This window comes from Crocuta crocuta, unplaced genomic scaffold (assembly GCF_008692635.1).
Source record: "Crocuta crocuta isolate KB4526 unplaced genomic scaffold, BGI_CrCroc_1.0 scaffold551, whole genome shotgun sequence".
NCBI classification, from domain to species: Eukaryota; Metazoa; Chordata; class Mammalia; order Carnivora; family Hyaenidae; genus Crocuta; species Crocuta crocuta.
Window position 1 is genome coordinate 3,181,404 of NW_027530969.1, and position 23,313 is coordinate 3,204,716.

The following is a 23,313-nucleotide window of genomic DNA, read 5'->3' on the forward strand; positions in this document are numbered from 1 at the left end:
GACCTCGCACACCTCCACCCCTGCGCTCACCCCAAACCCGCCCGCGAAGGCCCGCCCTCCAGTTTGGCTCCCGCTCCAACCAGCAGCACCTACGACGCAGACCCCGGTAACCCTAGTATCTGTGTTAATAAGGATTACAGGGGGTGGCGCACGCGGGGGCACCTAATACACCTAAGCTATGGTAGTATCACTGCATGTGATAGGATGAGAATTTTACAAAATGTCTCTCTCGTCCAAGTTCCCACCCAACTCAGGAATCCCCTCTCAGACAGTCCCAGGTATGGACAGACGATAAAACCTGGATTAAAATTCATTCACGGGGAAAAAAAAAATCATTTTGAAAAATAAAATCATTCTGATGTGAGTGCGTTTCGGGTGGTACCGTTTTTCCTGCCAATCCCACCCTGCAGCCGCAAGCCCCAGGGCAGGCTCAGAGCTTGGCGGGAGTAGCAGGTACAGACAACGCAGAATCATCTCGTGCCGACTCCATCCCTAAGCGCAGGTCTCCAGGGAACTGGCTGCCATCCCAAAGGTAAAGGAAGGTCACTCAGGCTCGCAAGAGCTTTGGGCTAATGGAGGGACAGCAACTGGGAGAGCGGCGGAGCTGGCAGCCCTTCCCTCCCTGCCTCTACTACAGACCTCCCCTAGCCGGCAACTGTGTCTGGATCTCCTGCGGCTGGATCTCCTCCTGCGCTGGAGCCTTGATGGTGCTGAAACCAGGCATGAGATGGAGCTGCTCCCCCGACACCCTCCAAGGGATGGTGGTGGAAAGTGCTTGTCCTGGGTTTTTCTGTGCCCAGGGGCTAGCTTCTGGATGACAATTGGTTTGTTTGGATTTTTTCCGAGGTACAAGCATTGAAGAGGTTACAAACTGATGACAAAGAATTGGAACTCCTAGGAGGAGAGGGAGAGAAATGGAGCAGGAACTACACCCATCTGCTCTGTGCCAAGTTCTAAGTTAGTGCTTCTCCGGCAATCTATTCAGTAAATTCTTTTTGCACCGTGAACTGGGCCCTGAGAATGGAGCAGAGAACAAGTCTTGTAGTCCAGGAGAAGCAATTAAAAATATAGTCAGTCATTGGATAACACATGGGTGAGGGGCACCAATCCCCCCACGCCATCAAAAATCCACATATAACTTTTGACTCCCCAAAACTCAACTGCTAAGAAATTACTGCTGACCAGAGACCTTACTGATAACGTGAACCATCAATTAACACATTTTTATACATTCTCCATATTACGTATTGTATTCTTACAATAAAGTAAGCTAAAGAAAATAAAATATTATTAAGAAAATCGTAAGGAAGAGCAAACCCACTTATAGTACCTTACTGTATTTATCAAAAAAATCCACGCCTAAGTGGACCCATGCATTTCAAACCTACGTTGTTCAAGAGTCGACTGTAATCTCAATGACAATCCACACACCATAAGGGAACCACCCGGTTTATGACCCTGAATGTTAAATATGATTATCTCCCATTTTACAGATACAGAAATAATGGCTCAAAGAGAACAAACAACTGGACCAAGATCTCTGAGCCAAGGCTTGGCGGCAAGACCAAAGCCGGTGTTCTGACTGCAAATGGCCACCGAGGGGAGGGGATTGGAAATGGCCTGACTCCTAATTCCCGATGGAAACAGTGGGGCCATATAGCACTGTGTTCAAATGGTGAACAGTGAAGACTCTTTGCTGAGGCTAAAGTGGACTAGGGCTACACTTGGAGAGCCCCGTTTTTATAATTCTGAGCCAGTAAAAATGTGAATAGATACTTTGACTAGGAGCCACCATCTGACAATTCCATTTGGCAGAAGCACAGGGCCATTGAGGCCACCCCCAAGTCTGCATAGAGGCACAGAAGCCTCCCCCCCTTCTCCCCCGATGCAAGCTCACGTATTCATTCACTGATTCAATGTACAGTGAGAAACTGTGGCGCCTGGAAAACTCCAAACCCCAATCAGGGAGATGGAAACACACATCCCACACAAGGTTCGAGTTGAAAGGGCGCTGTCCAGGATGCTATGGGAACACAGAGGAGGAAGAAGGATTAAAAATCATGGAGCAGGGGCGCCTGGGTGGCTCAGTTGTTTAAGCATCTGACTTGGGCTCAGGTCATGATCTTGCGGTTTGTAGGTTCGAGCCCCACATCGGGTTCTGTGCTGACAGCTAGCTCAGAGCCTGGAGCCTGTTACAGATTCTGTGTCTCCTTCTCTCTCTTCCCCTCCCCCACTCATGTTCTGTCTCTCTCTGTCTCAAAAATAAACTATTTTTTAAAAAATCATGGAGCAGGTGGCTGAGGGCAGGTTGAGACCATTCAGTGTTCTTGACCCATAGACAGAGGAAGAGGTGGGAGGCTGGGCAGAAGAGGGAAGGCAGAGGAGAGTTGCTGGCTGGGAAAGCAAGGACTTCACTTGAGGCCGTTAAAACGAATCTGAGTCGGTGTGCATGGGTCAGACAAGGACACGGCCAGGATTAGATGCTGCTGCTCTTAGCTCCCCGGCCCGCATCCCTTGGCCGTGCTCCCCCCTTCCGAGGAGCAGGCAGGAATTGTAACGAGGTGAAACCAGGACAGCAGCAAGCTAACACACACAGGGGAAAGCAATCTGAAAACCCAGAATTCCGCAGGACAGACAGGCCGGGATAACCAGCATGCTGAGAGAAGACAGACCTGACAGTGGCCAGCAAGTTAGACCCAATCTGGAAGGGTGACAAGATGGGAGAAGAAGCTGCTTACACCTGGGCCATCCTGCATCCTCTGGGACTCATGCCCAGGCTCACCTGGCCAGGATCTTCTCCCTGGAAAGACCCTCTGCCTGGGGTATACAAGGTGCTTGCCACGGGCTGAGGTATGGGCTATCTGGAGAAATGTACCCAGGTATTGGGGGAGCCCAGGCCAAAGGGTGGGGAGAAGCTTCAGGGTTTCTCAGGATACCCAGGGGGTGAACATGTGATCTTCAAGCTGCATGTTTGTGGGCAGAATCACATTTCCAGCTAGGCCGATGCCTGGATTTGTATGTTCCTTCACTTAGCCCCACTCCCCTGCAACCCCACAGTCAGAAATCCATGTGCAGGCACCAAGACCTCTGGCTTTGGGAGGTCAAGAGTCACGTCATCCCCACTGCCTCTCCACTCAGTTACCTGGTACAGTGTAGGACCCAGACAAAATGGGGATTGAAGACTGATTAAATGTACTAAAAGCAGAAAGCTTCTATTTAAAGCAGTTTTGCTAAATCCTTTGAAAGAGCAAAGAATCCCACAGTAATAAACACAATTACCCTCCCATGAGATCTGGTCTTAAAGTTTGAGTTCTGCTTACTTTATGGAACAAACCTTCTTCTAAATATTGTGACATCAACAACTATGTATTTACCAAAAATAAGAAGGAGATTTCTTCCTTCCTCCTGAGCACACAGCCACATGGCATTTCTGAGCCTCGCCTCCGTAGCAATCAGTGTGACCAAATTCTAGCCAATGGGAGGTGAGCGGAAGTAAGCATCCCTTCCTGGCCTGGCCCACAAAACTCTCCCACAGGTACCTATCCATTGTCTCTCTCCATTCACTGGCTAGAGATGGAAAATGGAGAAGCTCGGGTTCTCGAATCACCACATGGAAGGCTGCCCATGAATGGCCCCACTGTACTCCTATATGGGCAGGAAATAATTTTAAATCCTGTAAAGCTATCAACATTCCAGCATTTATGGGTCACAGTATCCAACATTAGCCTAACTATAAAAGCACTTACTATGCGGACAGCTCATAGCAAGCCAGGCCAGAGTGGGCATGTACAGGTAAGAGTCAAGTATGAAGATGCAGGGAGGGGACCCATGCTGGGAACACCCACAGAGACACTTGGCTCAGTGGGAATTTTTGAAACATTCTCCACCCCCCACCAACCTGGTGCAACTTGGACCCGGCTATGGACACTCACTGATCACTTCTCCTCAATGCTCCCCCTTAGCGGCTGTTCTGCTAGACATTTGGACCTAACTGAGCATCCCTCCCCCCACTTTCTTTTTCAATTAGAGATTGAGTGAATGCATCTCTTTCTGTCCAGAATTTTTCCTTGAGCTAATAATTTTCCTTAAAATCTTCTGAACTTGCCATCGGGTCTGACAAAAAGCTTACTGAATGCCTTGCTCTAACCTTCTATTTCACTCAACCTTCTAAAGTTGCCTTTTATAGCAACGCGCATCAACCCTTCCATTTATACTGTGTTTTTGGCTCTGTCCCTTTCACGCATCACTTCTCCACAGGGCCTTTTCGAGTCCTCCCTCCTCATTCCTCTGCTCTGCCCTGCTTCCGTTTCTTTTCCAAGAAATGCTTTCCCTCATCTTCCAGGCATTTCTTCCCTTCCCAGCACCCTGATCTCAACCCCACTTATTCTCCGAGACACATGTCCTCCTTTCAACTAAGAAAAAGACATTAAAACTTCCCTTTTGATTCCTGTTCACTTCTGCCTTAGTGAAGTTGAGCTGTGTGGGTAACTAATTAAAAACTTGTTGGTCATTGCCATTCTTACTCCCCTGCCTCCTGTGGTGGTAACCCCTTGTCTTCTGATCTCCCATGTCCCAACTTCTCATCACGCTAAGGGGGGGATAAAAGCCTCACTGTTAAAAGACGCATAACAATTTGTAAAGGAAATAAATTGCTGAGCCAAAAGTATATTACGAGAATTGTCATGATTTCTTCTCCAGTTTTACCTCCTTAAACATTCTGTTTTCTGCCATTGTAATAAATACACATCAACTTTTATCAACTCTTTTTATACATTTCAAATACTTGCCTTTCCTTTTTACCTCTGGGTATTTATACCTCTTCCACTACCAAATAGAATTGTGACATCTCACAACAGAAGGCACAGAAATACTAAAATAACTTACGAAAGGCTGTGAGCCAATTAAGGAAAGGGCAAGATCTATGGATCTGTGCATCCTAAACTAAGGATACTTTTATTGTCATTGAGCATAAAATAAAGCCCTAAATGTCAATGGAAGTAGAGTTAATAACAAAGCAGGAAGGGAATGTGACAAAAATCCCAATGGTTAATATTAGAAAGCATACTGTACATGACTGGCTTGTTACTCTTGTAATAAAGTCCTGGAAATGTTCTAAAATATTTCTCTACTTCCTGCCTATTTGCTAAAAGGATATGACAGCATAACATTTAAAAAATCATTATCATAAAAATAAGGATAAGAGACATGCTAAATGGGAATATGTGTGTGGAAGCAGAAATACTTGTAACTTTCTTTTAAAAGCTCAACAAATGGATGAACACGATTGAGTATAGAACTTAGCTCTGAGCTTCCAAGAACCTATGGCAAAGATGGAAATACAAGAAGATTACTGAATTTTTCCTAACCACCATTTGCAGAGATATGGTTGCCTCCTAAGAACTATGGGTCATATGGGTCTTGTCATTTCCCTTCATCTTTAGAAAGAACTTTCCAAGGATTCTTTTCACATAATCCTTAAATTCCTGGCATACACCACTATCCAATGGTTTCATCCTATTACCAGCTCTCTTCTTCCAATGTGACTTCTTCCCCTTATCCTTTGATTGAGTGTTTCCCAGTCATTTGGGTACCATGACCTTGAAAAGTGCCCATATCAGGCATACCAACTGTAGTCTTGTCTACATATTTTTTTCCTTAATCACATTTTCACTTAATACATTTTGTGTCATTCTAGGAAGTCATTGTTTTGGCATGCGAGTTGCAGGATGTTTTCCCTAATACACATTAAATAAATACCTGTAAATACAATACCATTCCTGAGACTCTGTTAGCGCAATTCTGATGTCACTGGCTCTCTTCCCCACATACTTCATAAGAGAATCCTCGGCACAGAATGTCTCTTTCCAGCTTCTACTTGACCCAGCCCAGTTTAGTCTCAGACCTCCACAGCTGACACACATCCTCCTTTGCTCTCTGCATCTAATAGGATTGCCTTTCTGGCTTGTAAACAACCTCCTCCTTCCTCAAGTTCTACCTGAATTCCTTCTTTCTCTCCAAGTCCTACCTTCTCCACAGAGTCTTTCCTGATATCAGCCTTGAACCTGGACCTTCCTCCACTGACCTCCCAGAGGACTCCTCTGGCTCTTAATATGTTATTACACAGCAGATGACCTTAAATATATGGTAAATTCTTGTATATATTCCCTAGCAACTAAGCACATAGTAAGTGCCCGGAAAAATGGTAACATGTCAAGGCTGAGCCCTGAATTTAGAGCCAGGAGACCTGGCTTTTTGGGTAAGTCACTCTTCAAGTTTCAGTTTATCCAGCTACAAAATGGTGAAGAAGTGGGTAGAGTGGGGATCTCACATTCTCTGAGGTCTCTACCATCTTGCCCCTCTACCATGTTAAACTCCTGCTTTCTTTGGTACCCACTGCCTTCTCTGTAAATTCCCCTATGTGCACCCTGACTTTGGCTTTTTCTACTCTGAAGGTGCCTTGCTATTTCCATACTGCTAGTGGATTCTATAGCAGTCAGTAGCCATTTTTGTCTGTGAAAGAACTCCCTCTGCTCCCCACCTTCTGCTCATGGCAGACATGCCCCAGCACCTTGGACACCCTTCTGTCCCTGACCCCTCCCTTAACCTGCTTGGTATCTGCTAGTTCTACACAGCCCAGTTTTAGCCTCCATGTTTTCTCTGCTCAGTTTCTCTGCTTCCCACCTTTTCTATGGCACCCTCAGAAATACAAGACATGTTTGTCCTATATAAAAAGACTTCTCTTGTTTTTGCACATAAGCCACAGGGTATTGGAGCATCCTGTACTAGCCACAGTTCTACTACTTACTGGCTCCAAAACTTTGGGAACATGGCTTAAATTTTCCAGTTGCCACTTCTATCCAGCAGGGATGACATGCCCCAGAGTGTCTCATAGTTACCAACTGAGACCATGGTGTTCAAAATGTGGCCATTAGCACCTCCTCCTTCTGTTCTTCCTGGCCCAGCTCAAGTCAGCCCCCTTTCCCATGATCTACTCTACCAACTAATGAGGCCACTCCTATGAAGGGCTTTTCCTCTGAAGCATGTGGACAGCACTTGAGAGTTTACACATCATTATCTCATATACTGTCCTCTGATCCTCACACACACACAAAAATTGAGGTACACTTTTTCATCAGCCTTTGAGAGAAGGAAATCTAGACACATGCTATAACATGGATGGGCCTTGAGGACATTAAGTGAGACAAGCCAGTCACAAAAAGACAAATACTTCCACTTACATGAGGTATCTAAAGTAGTCAAACTCATAGGAACAGAAAGTAGAATAGTGTTTACTGGGGCTGAGGGAGAAAGGAATAGGAAATTGTCATTTAATAGAAATAGAGCTCCATTTTGCAGGATGAAAAAGTTCTGGAGCTGTTGCACAACTATGTGAATATATGTAACACTACTGAATATACACTTAAAAATACTTGAGATGGCAAGCTTTATGTCGTGGGTATTGTAGCACAACTGAAAAAAGTTTTAAAAGATACCCAACTATTACCACTTTTTAAAACAAAGTATTATAATCACTGTGGCTGTTTTCCAGATAAGAGGGCTCGGACTCAGAGAGGCTCACCTAGAACATGCATCCAGGTCTTCAAAATCCTGACCTCACATACCCATTCCCAGTGCCCCAGGGTAAAGCATGAGCCACAGGTATCAGCACACAGCAGCCCCTCAGGGCCCAGGGAAGGAGCCCCATGCCCTTTCACCAACCACAGCACCTTAAGGGTATGCAGACCCTCAGGCACTGCTGTCCTTTGTCCCCAAGACCAAGTTCACTCCCCTCCACCGAGCTCCAGGCTGCATCTCTCACCCGCAAGATCCTCAACCTCTGTGGATGTCTGGCCATTGCCATGTGGCCAGCTGCAGCCAATTTCGGACTGGGGTGAATATAGCAGTTGTCCACATAAGCCATGTTTCTCCCGCCTTGTGTTGGTGCTCCCTCTTCCTGCTCTGTTCTCCCACCCCTTTGCCCTGTGTTCCCTCTACCAGACTAGTTTAGCTGGCCCCTCTCAGGGAGCCTTCCCAGGTCTCCCACGTGAAATCAAACTGCCCTCTTCTGGGTCCCATTGAGCCTGCTTCCTGTCTGAGGCTGGTCACTCTGTTTGCCATTTCCTCTTCCCTGTAGGCCTCTTCTCCATAGACCTTCAGCTCCCAGAGGCAGGAGCTAAGAGCTCTTCCACCTTACCTCCTGCTGTTTGGAGCCCTGAGTCAGTGGAGTGGGATGGGGCTGCACAGGTGCATGTAAAATTTGCAAAGAAAGGACAAGACCCCAGGCCAGGATGAATGTGGGGACAGAGCTGCAAGGTGCTGCCTCTTCTAGCAGAAGAGGTGGCTCACATAAGAAGGCCTAGGGCACTGACGGAGGCTGGCAGGGGATAAAAGAGCAGCTGTCTGTGTGGGAAGGATGACGCAGGCACCCAATTCATTTGGCTGAGGAGGATGTGGCTCTGACTCTCCCAGCAGAGGCAAGGGCAAGAGAGTGTGGGGTGGCGGCTTGAGGTTCTAGAATAAACCTGCACATGTAGTTTAACTTGCATTTTTTTTCCTGATGTTCTCTCAAATTTCAGACACTTGGACCAGCCATCGTGGTGGCCTGGGCAGAACTCTACAACCTGGGTGATCTTGACCAAGTCATTTCCTCTCTGAGCATGAGCATTCCCTTCTAAACTCTAAAGAGTTGATGGGGTTCCTGGGTATTTCGGTTGGTTGAGTGTCTAACTCTTGATTTTGGCTCAGGTTTGTCATGGCTCTTTCCTTTCCTTCTTGGCCTTCCTTTCCTTCCCATCTGCTGAAAGCTTTCTTTGCTTTCCCTGCCTGCTTCCCGCCTGCAGAGCTCCTTCTTCCTCCTTCTCTCCAGGAGCTTCTGCAAGGAGCTGACTGCTTCCAGCAGTCCTGACTTGGTGGCTGGGCCAAGATCCCACACATGTGGGTGGATGCGGGGCAGCATGGGCTTCTTGTCTGAACACGGACTGCCCAGCAGGACTTTCCCCTAGAGAAGGACCACAAAATTGCTGCCAGTTCCTAGCAAGCAGGTTGGCCGGAATCCTACAGGCGACTACCCTAGCCCCCACCTGGCTCCTACCAGGACTGTTGCTGAGCTCCAACCCAGGTGGGTGCTTGTGGTGCTGACCCCGACATGGGCTCCCATCGGTAAACAACCCACACTGGCTGATGTGGGACCCTGCTCCCATTGTCATCCCCTCTCCACACACACCCAAACACACACATTCATGGGCAGGCAAGAAGCATAGTTATGTGCATTGGATCCCTGGCTGCCCACTACACTCATCATAATTGATTTTGTCCTTAAGAAGGCATCTGATAGGCAGTTAACTCCTACTTTCACCCTCACTCACTCCCATGCCTATTTTCTCTCATCTGTCACCCCACCCCAGGCTGCCACTTCTCAGCAGAGCAGTTAACCCACTGCCTCATGTTTAATCTAACTTGGTGTCCCTAACTGTGGCTAACTTCCAAGAGCAATCACCTGGCCTCTCATGTTGGTTTCCTCCTCTTCTCCATCGGCAGGGCTGGAACCAATACCACAGTCTTTGCCACTGGCTAGCTTCTGCAGTGTAGTGGTTTGCCACCAACTGTGGCACCTTATAAATAAAAATGGCTTGGGGCCCTGGGTGGTTCAGTCAGTTAACTGTCCGACCCTTGATTTCTGGCTCAGGTAATGATCTCATGGTTCGTGGGATGGAGCCCTGCATTAGTCTCTGTGCTGACAGCATGGAGCCTGCTTGGAATTCTCTCTTCCCTCTTTCTCTGCTCCTCCTCTGCTCTCATACATGTCCTCTGTCTCTTTCTCACTCAAAATAAATAAACAAAGCTTTTTAAAAAGTGGCTCTAGGGGCCCTTCTTAATGGGATAAAGAGTAGAGGCCCCACTGTCTTTCATGAGGTAAGCTTGTTTACCTCCCCTGAAACCTGGCTGAGAAATCTACATTTGGGAGGATCCTGCTCAGCCCTTCAGCCTTGACAGGTCGTCTGTGGTTCCTTCTCTGTCTGAAGCAGAAAAAGCAGCCCCAGCTCCCACTGGAGGAAGCCAACTCTTCCATCTGTCCCAGACTCCACGTGCAGCATCTCTCCTGCAAGGCCCTCCCTGGAGTCATGTCTGGGGTTAGTGTTGCCAGACAGAACCTCAGGGTCATTTAGGGCTCAGATTGGATGGCTGAACTTACAATTTTTTCTCCTCCACTTCCTCCGATGTCTCCCCTGATGGTTACTTTTATGACCAGGGACCCAAACCCCAATCACCACCTTCCCTGACCCTAAACCTGTATGTAAAGGCAAATTCCCCTAAAGTGCCATCAGCTCATTGGCATTTCCCAGTGTTCTGGAGAGTATTAATAAACAAACAAAACAAAGGGGAGTGGGTAGAGTTCTGGGGTCAAGGTTTCTTTACTGCAGAACCCCCTAAAGCTTTAACACGTCAACGTGCACCATGAATTTCCAAGAAGGGGAGAGAGCATATTTCCTCAATAATTCTAAAGGAGTGTGTTTGCTAGATTCACATACATATAATCAATCACTCTGAGGATTTAGGACCTATTTCTGGATGGGATGAGAGGATCAGAGAGAGGCAAGTTGGGGTGCTAGTGGTGATAGCAGTAAAAAAAAAACCCAACAAACAGGTAATGAGTGAGCAAGCTAGTGGACACAGCTAGTCCCCTCCCAGAACATGGCAGCACCTCACTGCTAGACCCCAACAGGAACTGAAACAGGATAAAAATGTGAATATAAAGGTTCCTCACATTTAGATAGCATTTTCCAGCTTACAAAACACATTCATGCACATGATTCTATTTGATCCTCATAACATCCTTGCATAGTGGGCAAGGAAGCAAAAGTTTCCCATTTTATGGATGGCAATCAGTTATTAAGTGGCTTGCTTAAGATCTCCCAGCTTAGTGCCTTTCTGCCCATCATCTCTCATCTCTTCTGCTGAAGAAATGCTAGACTGAGAGCATCTGGAGGCAAGGATGCCAAAAAATGGATGCATGAATCAACCAACCATTAGAGTGCCACCCCAAGAAGCTCGATAGTCATTGGCCCACAGAGGGCTGGCTGTGACAAGGAGCACAACACCATGGCTTCAGTGACATGCTTGGGTGATCATCTCTTTCTGGCATGTTCCCCTCACACACTGGAACAGGATCATGGTAAACGCAGAGGTTTGTTGTGGGGACCATGTCCACATTCTCATAGCTGGGCCCTGGTTGGGACAATACAGAGAGATGGGTGCAAGTTTTCAGAGGGGGTGGGGGGTCCAGCTGCTTTCTAGGCACGTATTCATGGCTTAGCTGTTAGGGCCGCAGAGGTACAGAAAGAGTATTAATAAAGACAAGGATAAGCCCTATTATGGGCTAAATTGTGTCCTCCCTCAAAAGAAAAAAATTTAAGTTTAAGTTCTAATTCCTAGCATCTCAGAATGTAACTGTATTTGGAGACAGAACCTTTAATTTTTTTAATGTTTATTTATTTTTTGAGATAGAGAGAGAGAGAGAAGAAAGAGAGAGAGAAACAGAGTACAAGCAGGGGAAGGGCAGAGAGAGGGAGACACAGAATCCAAAGTAGGCTCCAGGCTCTGAGCTGTCAGCACAGAGCCCGATGCAGGGCTCAAACTCACAAACAATGAGATCATGACCTGAGCCAAAGTCAGATGCTTACCCAACTAAGCCCCCCAGGTGCCCCTGGAGTTAGAACTTTAAGGAGGAAATTAAGTTAATCTGAGGTCATTAGGATGGGCCCTGACCCAATATGACTGGTGTCCTTATAAGAAGGAGAGATTAGGACACAGAAACACACAGAGGGAAGGCCACATGAGGACCCAGGGAGGCCCATCTACAAACCAAAGAAGGAGGCCTCAGGAGAAACCACCTTGATCTTGGACTTCTAGACTCCAAAACTGTGAAAAAATCAGGTTCTGTCATTGTAGCCACCCAATCTACGGTACTTTGTTAAAAATGCTCTGGAGCACCTGGGTGGCTCAGTCAGTTAAGCAGCCGACTTCGGCTCAGACCATGATATCGTGGTCTGTGGGTTCGAGCCCCAGATCCTGCTCTGTCCTGACAGCTCAGAGCCTGGACCCTGTTTCAGATTCTGTGTCTCCCTCTCTCTCTGCCCCTCCCCAGCTCGTGCTCTGTCTCTTTCTGTCTCAAAAATAATAAACGTTAAAAAAAATTTTTTTTTTAAATGCTCTAGGTAATAGGCCTAAGGTCAGGCTGGGGCTCAAGAAGGAAGTATAAGGTGGCCCAGCACCCACTTTCCAGTGGGCAATAGTACATGTAAATGTTTCTCTGTTAACATCACAAGGCATTCATGATTCCTTTCCTAATAGTAAGTGTCCACTGAATATATGCATTATGCCAAGAAAATCAGACCAGATATAGCATCTGTTCCCTCCTTCCGAAAACCTTAAAATGCAGTAGAAGAGTAAGATAAAAACACGGATGATGAATACAGAGAAAGCACTCCATTTTTTAACACAGTGTGTCTGAACACCAGTTTGTAAGTTAACTGTTTGAACCCAGAATGTTTCCTCAGAAGTAGTGAACTCTCTGGTGCCCCTGCCCCCGTATAAGTCTGCAACATCAAGCTAGCTGACATCAATGACAATACCTTTACAGCCAACATTGTCCTTTCACACATCCCACCTCTATTTTTAAATGTTTATTTACTTATTTTGAGAGAAAGAGCGTGCATTCCAAGCCTGCTCTGTGCTGTCAGCTCAGATCCCGATGTGGGGCTCAGAACCAGGAACTGTGAGATCATGACCTGAGCCGAAATCAAGAGTTGGATGCTTAACTGACTGAGCCACCCAGGGGCCTCTAACACACCCCATCTCTTTGCATTCTAGAACACCCACCAGAGAAGCAGGAGGACAATTCTCAATAGCCACATTCCACAAGGGGCCCTGGAGGCCCAGAGAGAGGTTCTGGGACTTGCCTGGTCATACACTGGTGGGGCCAAGAGTCAAATCAGAATTTCTGTCCCCAGGTCTCATGTTGAGTGGAGAAACAGGGAAGAAAGTCTGTGCACCCCCAAGCCTTCCCCTGGACTCTGGGCAGAGGGAGAGTGGGACATATCCACCAGGCAACAGCCTGGTCAGGGTGGGGTAGGAGGATGTTGGTGATCAGAGGGTAGGACAGCTGTGGCCGGACTTATTTGGACTTATTTGGACTAAGCCAGGAGCTGTCTGCTAACGTTGCAGCCATATGCTCAAGGAAACTGCGATTAGCATATTCTGAAATTAGGGTCCTATCTGTATTTTCCTGAGAAGATTAAGCGTTCATCATCTTGTATGATTAATATCCAGTACATTTCCCAGAATCCTCGTCCCTATGGAATTCATACGTATGTGCATGATTTGAGTTTTGGGATTCCCTCCTGATGAATAATAATTAAGGGCTGTTATGAACTCTGGAGGCTGCATTTAAACAAACGTGCTTAACAAATGTTGGCTGAGAGCCAATTACGTGTCAGGTAGTCTACTGGGTCCAGTGGGGCAGTATTAGAAGGGTAATTCAGAGATGTATCCCAGCTGCAAAGACCTCACCATCAAACCCGGGGCAAACATCCCAGTACATGGAGGACTGTTGTAAAAGGCACCCAATGGTGACAGTGATCCTATGCTGTAAGTGTACCCCGAACTTAGACGCTCTGTAATAACATTCCCGGTTCACCTGAAACTGCCTAGATTTAGTCTTTTACTCTAACATATGCACCGATCAATACCAAAGATGAGTTAAACTGATGAAAATCAATCCCCAAACCAGTTTTTCTTTCCAGACCAAAAATTTTCATCAATAATAGAGAATTAAAAGATGCTACTGAATTCTGATGCCTGCATTGCACATAGTTCAATCACAGGTTGTTAAAATGGATTAAGAAGTAGAAGCCCTTGCCAAGAGGCTGTTCTGCTGGCCTCTGGCAGATGGAAAGGGACCAGGGTGGAGCAAGGAGTTCCAGGGAAACTAAAGCTCCAGAGGAAAGCCAACAGCCCTGAGGGGAACTATCCATACTGGGCGCCCACTGGTGAGCTATTCCAAGGCGGGTGACCTGGGGCTCTATTGCCCATTTGATAGGCAAGGAGTCCAGGTGACAGGTTCCAGAATGCCACCGGAAAACAAGCCAGACACACAGAAAACACCCAGTAGTCTGTTTGGCTAGTTTGAAGAAAAGAGATAAAAAGAAGAGAGATAAATGACATCATGGCAGGTTAGGAATTTCAGACTTTTCATTGCTGAAGACAAGACTCTTCAAAAAAGCAGTGTTGCCTATTCTTGGGACAACGAGATCCTGGATAGAGTCCCAAATGTCCTACTCCTGAGGCACCCACATGGCTGCAGGAACAGGTGTGCTCTGTCAGTTCCAGACAAGCAGAAAGTAAGGAGCCAGGGGAACCCAGAGCTAGGCTTAGCAGAAGTCTTACTTGAGTGGGACCCTGTGTCTCATATGTCCTTTCTCCCACCACAGGTCTCCCCATCTTGGCAGCACCCACACATCCCCATGGCCCACAGTCACATACAACGGAGTAATTGTTGAACCTAGTGACAGCAGGGTCCGCCCAGCTACACTGTGCAGCCCTGCCCTGAGCTGATGGAGCCTCCTGCCTCAAGATTCATTCATTTATTCAATCAATCATTTCTCAGGCCCTGGCATTCTTCCAGATGTGGGGGATGGAGAAAGAGATGCAGGTGATTATTAAGTCATAGGCCCTGCTCTGGACTAGCAGGAGAGCCCTACATTCCATCAACAAACATTCTCTGAGCACTTGCCATGTCTCAGAGGAATGCTAGGCACTGAGGACACCATCCTTGGCTCAGTAAGCTCACAGTCCATTGTGGGAGATGGACAGAAGAATAGTGGAGTGATGCATGCTACACAGGGGGTGAAGCAGGGGAGCCTCAGAGTCCTGGGCGCCAAGGAGAAATTGTCAAGTAGAAGCTGCATGCCAGGCCCCAGCAAGGAGATAAGGAATGCTCCAGAATGAAGTTTTAACCAGCAGTCTCTGTAGGCAGCAGCCTTCTGGCAGCAGGATGAGAATAAGCAGTGCTGAGACCCTGGATGAGGGCAGAAAGGTGACAGAGGACTGGGAAAAGCCACTGGAGATTCAGTGGAAACCACAGTAGTGTTCCCACAGGGTGGCAAGCCAGTCTTGGGCTGGGAACAGAGCCTGGGAATAGGAGGGTTTCCGAATGGCCATAGGACGTGGCTGATGGCACCATCCTGAGGAGCTGAGGCATCAAGCAAGGCAGAGACGGGAGAGGAGGACCACTCAATGCTGCCCCAGCCCTGCAAAATCTCCTCCAACGTAGTCCATCATGTCTGGGAGTGGAAGTGAGTGAAGCCTGCTAAGCCTTGCACTCTGGAGAGAAAAATGGTAGGTCCATCCACCATCCATGGGTCCCTTGATTAAAGATTTCAGCCAGGTTCTCCTTGCTCGACTCTACTTGGGAAGTAAAGAGAGACTGGGCACAGATGAAGAGCCTGGCCTTGAAGCTGCTCTCTAGGCCAGACCCTGTAACTAGGGCCTTAGGTCAGTGTCTTCTTCTGCCAGATAAATTCCCTCTATGGTTAGGGTTTAAGAAAAATATTCCCAGTTTGTATTTTCTTGGTGAAAGCAAACTCTTCCCATCAAGGTGGAGGTCAGGAAGTACTCCAGTGACCCTGTTCCCCACATCAGAGAGCGCTCCACACTTCACAAGACTTTCCACACAGATTCACAGCTTTATCCTGGCAAAAATCCCGGGAGGGAGGCAAAAGTGATATTAGTGTTCCCAGACACCCAAGAGATATTTGCACACTTGTGTTTACAGGAGCACTGCTCATAATAACCAAATGGTGGAAGCAACTTAAATGTCCCTTGTCAAACAGATAGGTAAACAAAATGCTACAAACCCATACAAGGGAGTATCATTCAGTCTTAAAAAGGAAGGTAATTCTAACACATGCAGCAATGTGGAAGAACCCAAGTGAAAGAAGCCAGTTACAAAAAGACAAGGACTCAATGACTCCACTTACATGAGGGACCTGGAGTAGTCAGTTCATAGAGACAGAATGTAGAATGGAAGTTGCCAGGGGCTGGGGAAGAGGAAACGGGGAGTTAGTGTTTAATGTGTATGGAGTTTCAGTTTTGCAAGATGAAAGAGTCCTGGAGATGGATGGTGTTCGTTGCACAACAATGTGAATCTCCATAACACCACTTAATTGTACACTTAAAAATGATTAAGATGGTAAATACATAAACATTAAAAAAATTTTTATTTTATTTATTTATTTTTTTAAATGTTTTATTTATTTCTAGNATGCCCCTTCCCCACTTTTCTCAAAAATAAGTAAACATTAAAAAATGATTAATATGGTAAATTTTACGTTATTTGTATTTTGTCAAAAAAATCTTTTAATGTTGAATATTCTTTTTGTAAAAAGTGACTTGAACACACATGTTATGACCATCAGGTCACTGGCCTGACCTCTACCCCATCACCACGGAACACTTGAGATAGCACACAGGCTGGATATAGATCAGCGAGTGGGTGAGTCTCACTAGCCATGTGACCTTGCTCCCTCACCTCTCTGAGATTCAATTCTAAGCTATAAATTGAAGCTAAAACACAATAATGACAGTAAAGTGCCCCAGGGGACTAAGGTGAAAGCCACAGGGTCAGTAAGAAAGGGTTCAGCTAAGTTCAGACAGGACCCAGGGCTCAGTCAATGCAGGTGTTCGCTGTCCATGAATGGATAGGCGCAAGAATGTCCACTTACCCACTGCAACCTTGACTCTCAGGCCATAGGGACAAGAAAGTTCAGTCCTTCACAAGTAATAGTCTGAGTCACTTGATCCTTTGAAAACTAGAAAGCTGTGTCCACCTGTCTGGAAGCCTAAGCAGCACCATACAGTAGTCAGAGGAGAGACTCAGGGTCTGACGGGCCTCAGCGTGGCTTCTTCTCACTGTGCAACCCTGGGTGTGTCATTGCATTTCTTCAAGCACCACTGGAAAGTGTGGGGAACAATGGCCCATATTCAAGGTGGCTGAGAGGATCAGACAGGGTCCTGGACGTGGGGGGCCAGCATACAGGAAGTCTCAGTAAGACCACAGAGAACTTCCTAGAAAGTTCTGGGGCAGGGGGAGATGTCCAGGGCCCAGAACTGCAACAAGGATTTTGGGGCCACCCACTGCTGACCATGTGCCCAAGTTGGGGACAGGAAGAAGAGTCAGGAAGAGGCCTACCCAAAAGCAACCTTCCCTCATGTAAACTGGCAGGGAAAAAAAACACAAAAAAAAAACAAAAAAACAAGCCAAACAAACCATGGCTGTTAAGGCTATGTTATGGATTGAATTGTGTGCCCCCACAAAAAATTTATTGAAGTCCTAGCCCTCAAAATAACTCTATTTGGAGATAGGTCCTTTAAGAGCTAATTAAGGTTAAATCAGGTGATATGGGTGGGCCCTAATCCAGTATGACTGGTGTCCTTACAGAGAGACACCAGGAATGGCAGCACACAGCAAAGGCCATGTGAGGACACAGCACGAAGGAGGCCATCTGCAAGCCAAGGAGAGGCCTCCGGAGAAACTAAATCTGTACTACCTTAGCCTTGGACTCCCAGCCTCCAGAGCTGCAAGAAAATAAATGTCTATTTTTTAAGCCATTCAGTGTGTGCTACTCTATTATGGCAGCTCAAGCTGTCCAAGGCAGGACATCACCAGCTCCAAGTTACACCTCTGCTCAAAATCCCAAGTCTCTGCAGGGCACCTGGGTGGCTCTGTCGGTTAAGTGTAAGTGTCCGACTCTTGATTTCAGCTCAAGTCATGGTCTCGAGGTCCATGAGGTCAAGCCCCGCCTTGGGCTCTGCGCTGATGGTGGAGAGGCTGCTTCAGATTCTCTTGTCTCCCCCTCTCTCTGTTCCTCCTCTGCTCATGCTGCTCTCTCTCTCTCAAAATAAGTAAATAAGCTTTAAAAAAATCCTGAGCCTCTGCACCTCCCAGGTCTTCCCTCACTGCATCCCCCACCTCTGGCCTTCTCTCCATCCCAGACCACCCCAGGCTGCTCCCAGCTTAGCAACCCCCACCAAGAACAACACCATCCACTAAAACATAATGACAGCCACAAACGTGTACCATCTATGGAAGTACTTTTTCACGTATATCATTCAAATTTATATTTCACATATATAAATTTAAATTTTCTAGTAGCCACAATAAAACATTTAAGAAAGTTGAAATTCATTTTAATAATATATTTAACCTAATATACCCAATTATCATTTCAACATGTAACCAATACAAAGTTATTCATATTTTATATTTTTTGTCTTTCAAAGTGTCTTTGAAATCTGATGTGTATTTTACACTCACAGCATATCTCAGTGTGGACCAGCCACATTCCAAGAGCTCAAATAGCACACATGGCCAGTGCTGGAAAGCACTCCACCACCAACTTCAAATGTCACCTTCTTGTGAGCCCCACACGGACCATCCTATTGAATAAACCATTTCTGTCTTAGTCCACTTGGGCTACTATAATAAAATATAACAGACTGGGTAGCTTATACACAAGAGAAGACTATTTCTCACAGTCCTGGACGCTGGGAAGTCCATGATCAAGGTGCTGGCAGATTCAGTGTCTGGTGGACCCTCTTCCTAGTTCAGAGTCTTCTTGCCATGTCCTCACATGGTGGAAGGAGCCAGGGAGCTCTCTGGGGTTTCAACTCTCATTAATGGGGGACTCTACCCTCATGACCTAATCACTTCCCAATACTACCACCCCGGGGGGTAGGATTTCAACATGCACATTTGGGGGGACACAAACATCCAGTTCACAGCACTCTCTACACACACTCATGCTCCTAACACACCTCCCTTGCTTCAGTCCTTAGCATTTACTACCTTCTAAAACACTGTGTATGGTTCTTATCCACTGTTTGTTGTCTCTCTCCCTCCACTAGAGTATAAGCTCCGTGAGGGCAGGATCTGTGCCTGTATCTATATGTACTGCTGCATCAGTGAATGTGCATGCATGCACCATCATGTTCAACAGGCACTTTTGCTGAACAGCCACGAACTGGTGGGCACTGTGTCCCTTCAGGCCTGGAGAGGTGGGGGTGTGTGCAGGCCAGACAGCTAGAAGGAACCAGACCAAGACTGTGATTCTATGCCCAGTGTTCTTTTTGTTTGTTTAGCTAAACTAATCTCATCCATTTCAGCAGCCTGAATTTCAGGCCTACAAGGTTTCCTAAGCTTGATAAATGCTTTTTTTTTTTTTATTGTGGCAACAATACATACATAAAATTGATCATTTTAACCATTTTTTAGGTAGTTTCAGTGGCTATAAGAACATCTGCATTATTGTGCAACCATCACCACTATCCATCTCTAGAACTTTTTCATCTTCTAACACTGAAACTCTGTACCATTCATTAAAAAACAACTTCTCGGGGCACTTGAGTGGCTCAGTCAGTTAAGTGCCCGACTCCTGATTTTCTCACAGTTCGTGAGATTGAGCCCTGCTTTGGGCTCTGCACTCCTTTTCTCTCTACCCCTCCTCTGCTCTCTCTCTCTCTTTCTCTCTCTCTCTCTTTCTCCCTCTCTCAAAATAAATAAGTAAACTTAAAAACAACAACAACAACAACAACAACTCCAGGGCACCTGGGTGGCTCAGTTTGTTAAGTGTCCACCTTTGGCTCAGGTCATGATCTCCCAGTTCGTGAGTTCAAGCCCTGCATCAGGCTCTGTATTCACAGCTTGGAGCCTGGCGCCTGCTTCAAATTCTATGTCTCCCTCTCTCTCTCTTCCCCTCCCCTGCTTGTGCTTTGTCTCTATCTCTCTCTCTTAAAAATAAATAACATTTAAGGGACTCTTGAATGCTGAGAACAAACTGAGGGCTGATGGGGGTGGGGAAGAGGGGAAGGGGGGTGATGGGCATGGAGGAGGGCAATTGTGGGGATGAGCACTGGGTGTTATATGGAAACCAACTTGACAATAAACTATTAAAATAAATAGATAGATAGATAGATAGACAAACATTTAAGGGGGAAAAAAACTCCTCATTCCCCCTTCCCCAGTCCCTGGCAATCTCCATTCTACTTTCTGTGTCTATGAGTTTGACTGCTCTAAGTACCTCATATAAAGTGGGACCAAATAGTATTTGTCCTTTGTGACTGGCTTATTTCACATAGCACAATGTCTTCAAGGATCATCCATGTTGTAGCGTGTGTCAGAATTTCCTTCCTTCTGAAGGCTGCGTAACATTCCATAGTATGGATCAAACACAGATGTTATCCATTCATTGTCGATGGACACTTGGGTTACTTCCACCTTTAGGCTACTGTGTCAGTGTTCTTTGTAACACAACACAAGTGGACAAGAGCTCAGAAGTAGGAACATTCCTGTTGGGGGATATCTTGACCTGGGTCTCAGAAGACGTGCTTACACACAGGTTTGGGGGAAAGGAATTCAGGCTGTCGTAGTCAGCTCAGGCTTCCATAACCAAGGCCCATAGCCTGGGTGGCTTAAAAACAAACATTAATTTTCTCATAGTTCTAGAAGCTGGAAAGTCCAAAATCAAACTTCCTGCAGGAACAAGGCTCTGGTGTGGGCCTCCTTCCTGAGTTGTAGATGTGTCCTCACGTGGCAGAGAGAGGGAAAGAGACCACTGGGGTCTACTCCTCTTATATGAGAACACCACATCAGGGCTTCACCCTTATGACCTCATTTAACCATAATTACCTCCTTAAAGGCCTCCTCTCCAACACAACCACACAGGGGTGGGGGTGGGGTGGTTAGGACTTCAACAAAGGAATTTGGGAAGGACACAATTTAATCCATAGCATAGGTCATGGGAACAGCATGAACACCAACTGAGAAGTTTGCTCTGGCAGTTGTAGGGGGACAGGAGCACAGGGTAGGGATGCCAGCGAGGGACCCAGAGCACAGGGCCTGCACCACGTGCTGGCCATGAGACTGGGAGGGAAGCAAGAGATGGGAGAGGCAGGTGTAGCATCATTTAGGACCCACCAGGATTGGAGAGATAGAACTCAAGCACCTTTTGGCTGTGCCTCCTTCAAGTGGGTAACCCAACCCTCAACCCTAGGCTCCTCATTTGGATATAAAGGGTCTATTTATCCTCACATTAAGATGTGATGCTTGACTAACATCAGCAGTGGGGTGGACTTAGGCTGCTGCTGGGTCTCTGGGGTCCCCCATGTGGAGGGTGGAGGAGACCATCCAAGATAAGCCTGATATTCCAGGATAAGGACCAATGCCCAATATAAAAATAGGAAAATGGATAGGTTTGTTCTCACAAACCCCATCCCCATCTTGGTGGCATTCCCCTGCATCAGAGCCTACAATAGCTCAGCACAGACGCAAAGGAGGAGATCAGGATGGGAAACCATCTCTGTGTGTCTTAGTCAGCTCAGGCTGTGTAACGAAGTGCCACAGACTGTGTGGCTTAAACAGACATTCATCTCTCAGTCCTGGAGGCTGGAAGTCCAAGGTCAGGGAGCTGGGAGGGAAGATTTCACTCTGAGGCCTCTTCTTCTAATTTGTAAATGGCCACCATCTCAGTGTGTGGTCACTGACCTCTTCTCTGTGGGCACCACCCCCATCATGGTCCCCTTATATTCATGAACTCATCTAATCTTAATTACTTCCCAAAGGCTCCATCTACAAATACAATCACAGGGGGGTTGGACTTCAACATACAGATTTTAGGGGTGGGAGGGTGCACAGAGCACTGTGCTTCTTCAAACCTCAAAACCAGGCTTGGGTACTTCTGTTAGTCCAGCCAGAGCAAACATGAGGCCCATCCAGAGCAACTACATATGCCCCACATGGCGAACAGAAGTTTCTACTAGATTGTAAGACACCATCTGCTCTCAAAAATCATTAGCCCCTGGCAAGTAAACACTAGGTGAGGGGTGGGCCCAGAGGCTCTGCATCACCCAGGCCCTGGTTCACATCCCAGCCCTGCCATGGACCAGCTGTGCCCCTTATTCAAGTCACCTCAACTGCACATGCTGCTGCATCATCTGTGAAATGGGCCTGACACAGTGTAGGGGGGTAGTGGGGCTACTTGAGGGCCTCACCCAGAAGCACTTAGCATGATGCCCAGCTTGCCCTAAGTGCTCCAGCAATTCCACCTACTAGTATTGCTGTTGTCACCATCGTCATTATTACTGTTTGGAGGCAAACCATTTCTTTTCCAAATTCCATAAAACCTGGAATGTGGACATAAGCATCCCAGGTTTGAGTCCCTGCACTGGCACTTCCTCGCTGTCCCTTATCCTAAGACCCACTTTTCCCATCTGTTAAATAGATGTAGTAATGCCCAGGGTGGCAGGAGAACAAAACACGATGACAAATGTAAAACTGCCAACAAAGTAGAAATAGCTGTGAAGTACAACCCCTTATCCACAACTCCCAAATCCAAAAAGCGCGAGATGCCAGAAGCTTTTTCAGAACTCCTGGCAGGCAGATCTGCCCTGAACCAACAGGAGGTTATTTATAATCTTTATGTGTGTGCACATTCCTGTGCTTTACCCCAGAAATATTCATGCATTTGATTATGAGGTGCTGCCCGGAATCCCGCTGACAGAGTCACACAATCTACATGTACCTGCCATATCACCTTTCGAAACCCCCAAAACTCTGAACCAAAACACAACTGGTGTCAGGTGTTCTGGATAAAGGACCATGGACCCGCGTGAGCAGTTCATCTTCCTCACCAAGCTCCAGGAGGAGAGTGTGGGAGGAAGCTAGGTAGCTCCAGGCAATGGGTGAGGGTCCGATGCTTCCATGTGTACCCCAGGAAAGGCCCCAGGGCACCAAGGGGCAAATCTCTAGGAGGCAGGGACCTTCCACGTTCAGTCCCATTAGGGTCATGTTTGACGGGAGCAGCTGGAACAGCCAAGGAAGAGGCTCGTGGCTCTTTCCCTCCAACCCCCTCTGTAAAGTGGAAACCCTCCAGCCTCTCTGGGGGAGCCCCACTCTGCCTTCCCAGCTCCAGAAAGAATCTGGGCACAGATTCTGGTCCCCATGGTAACCGCTCCAATCTGTGTCGGCACGAAGTAGTCTGCTGCTGCTAAAATTAAAGGAGGGGGAACCCTCACGCTTAGCTTGTTCTGCTCCTCAGAATCAGGACCCCAGGGATTCAAAGACGAGAAGCTGAACTTGGGAACAGTCTTGCAGTGTTCAACTGCACCAGCCACTGCGCTGCCCTGGAGCATGAAGGGCAGGTGCAAGGACAGCACTTACCCTTAGGTGGATGGGCCTCACCATTGACCTTGAGCTTGACC

The 23,313-nt window shown here is 47.0% G+C and overlaps 1 protein-coding gene and 1 long non-coding RNA gene across 2 annotated transcripts in view; one reads left to right on the forward strand and one right to left on the reverse strand.

Annotated features, from left to right (window-relative positions):
* Nucleotides 1-23,313, reverse strand: part of XKR6 (XK related 6) — a 383,867-nt gene that overhangs the window by 156,733 nt on the left and 203,821 nt on the right.
* Nucleotides 425-1,287, forward strand: LOC144236110 (uncharacterized). The gene is made up of 2 exons (XR_013336414.1): nt 425-532; nt 638-1,287. It is a non-coding gene; the product is annotated as an uncharacterized LOC144236110 (long non-coding RNA).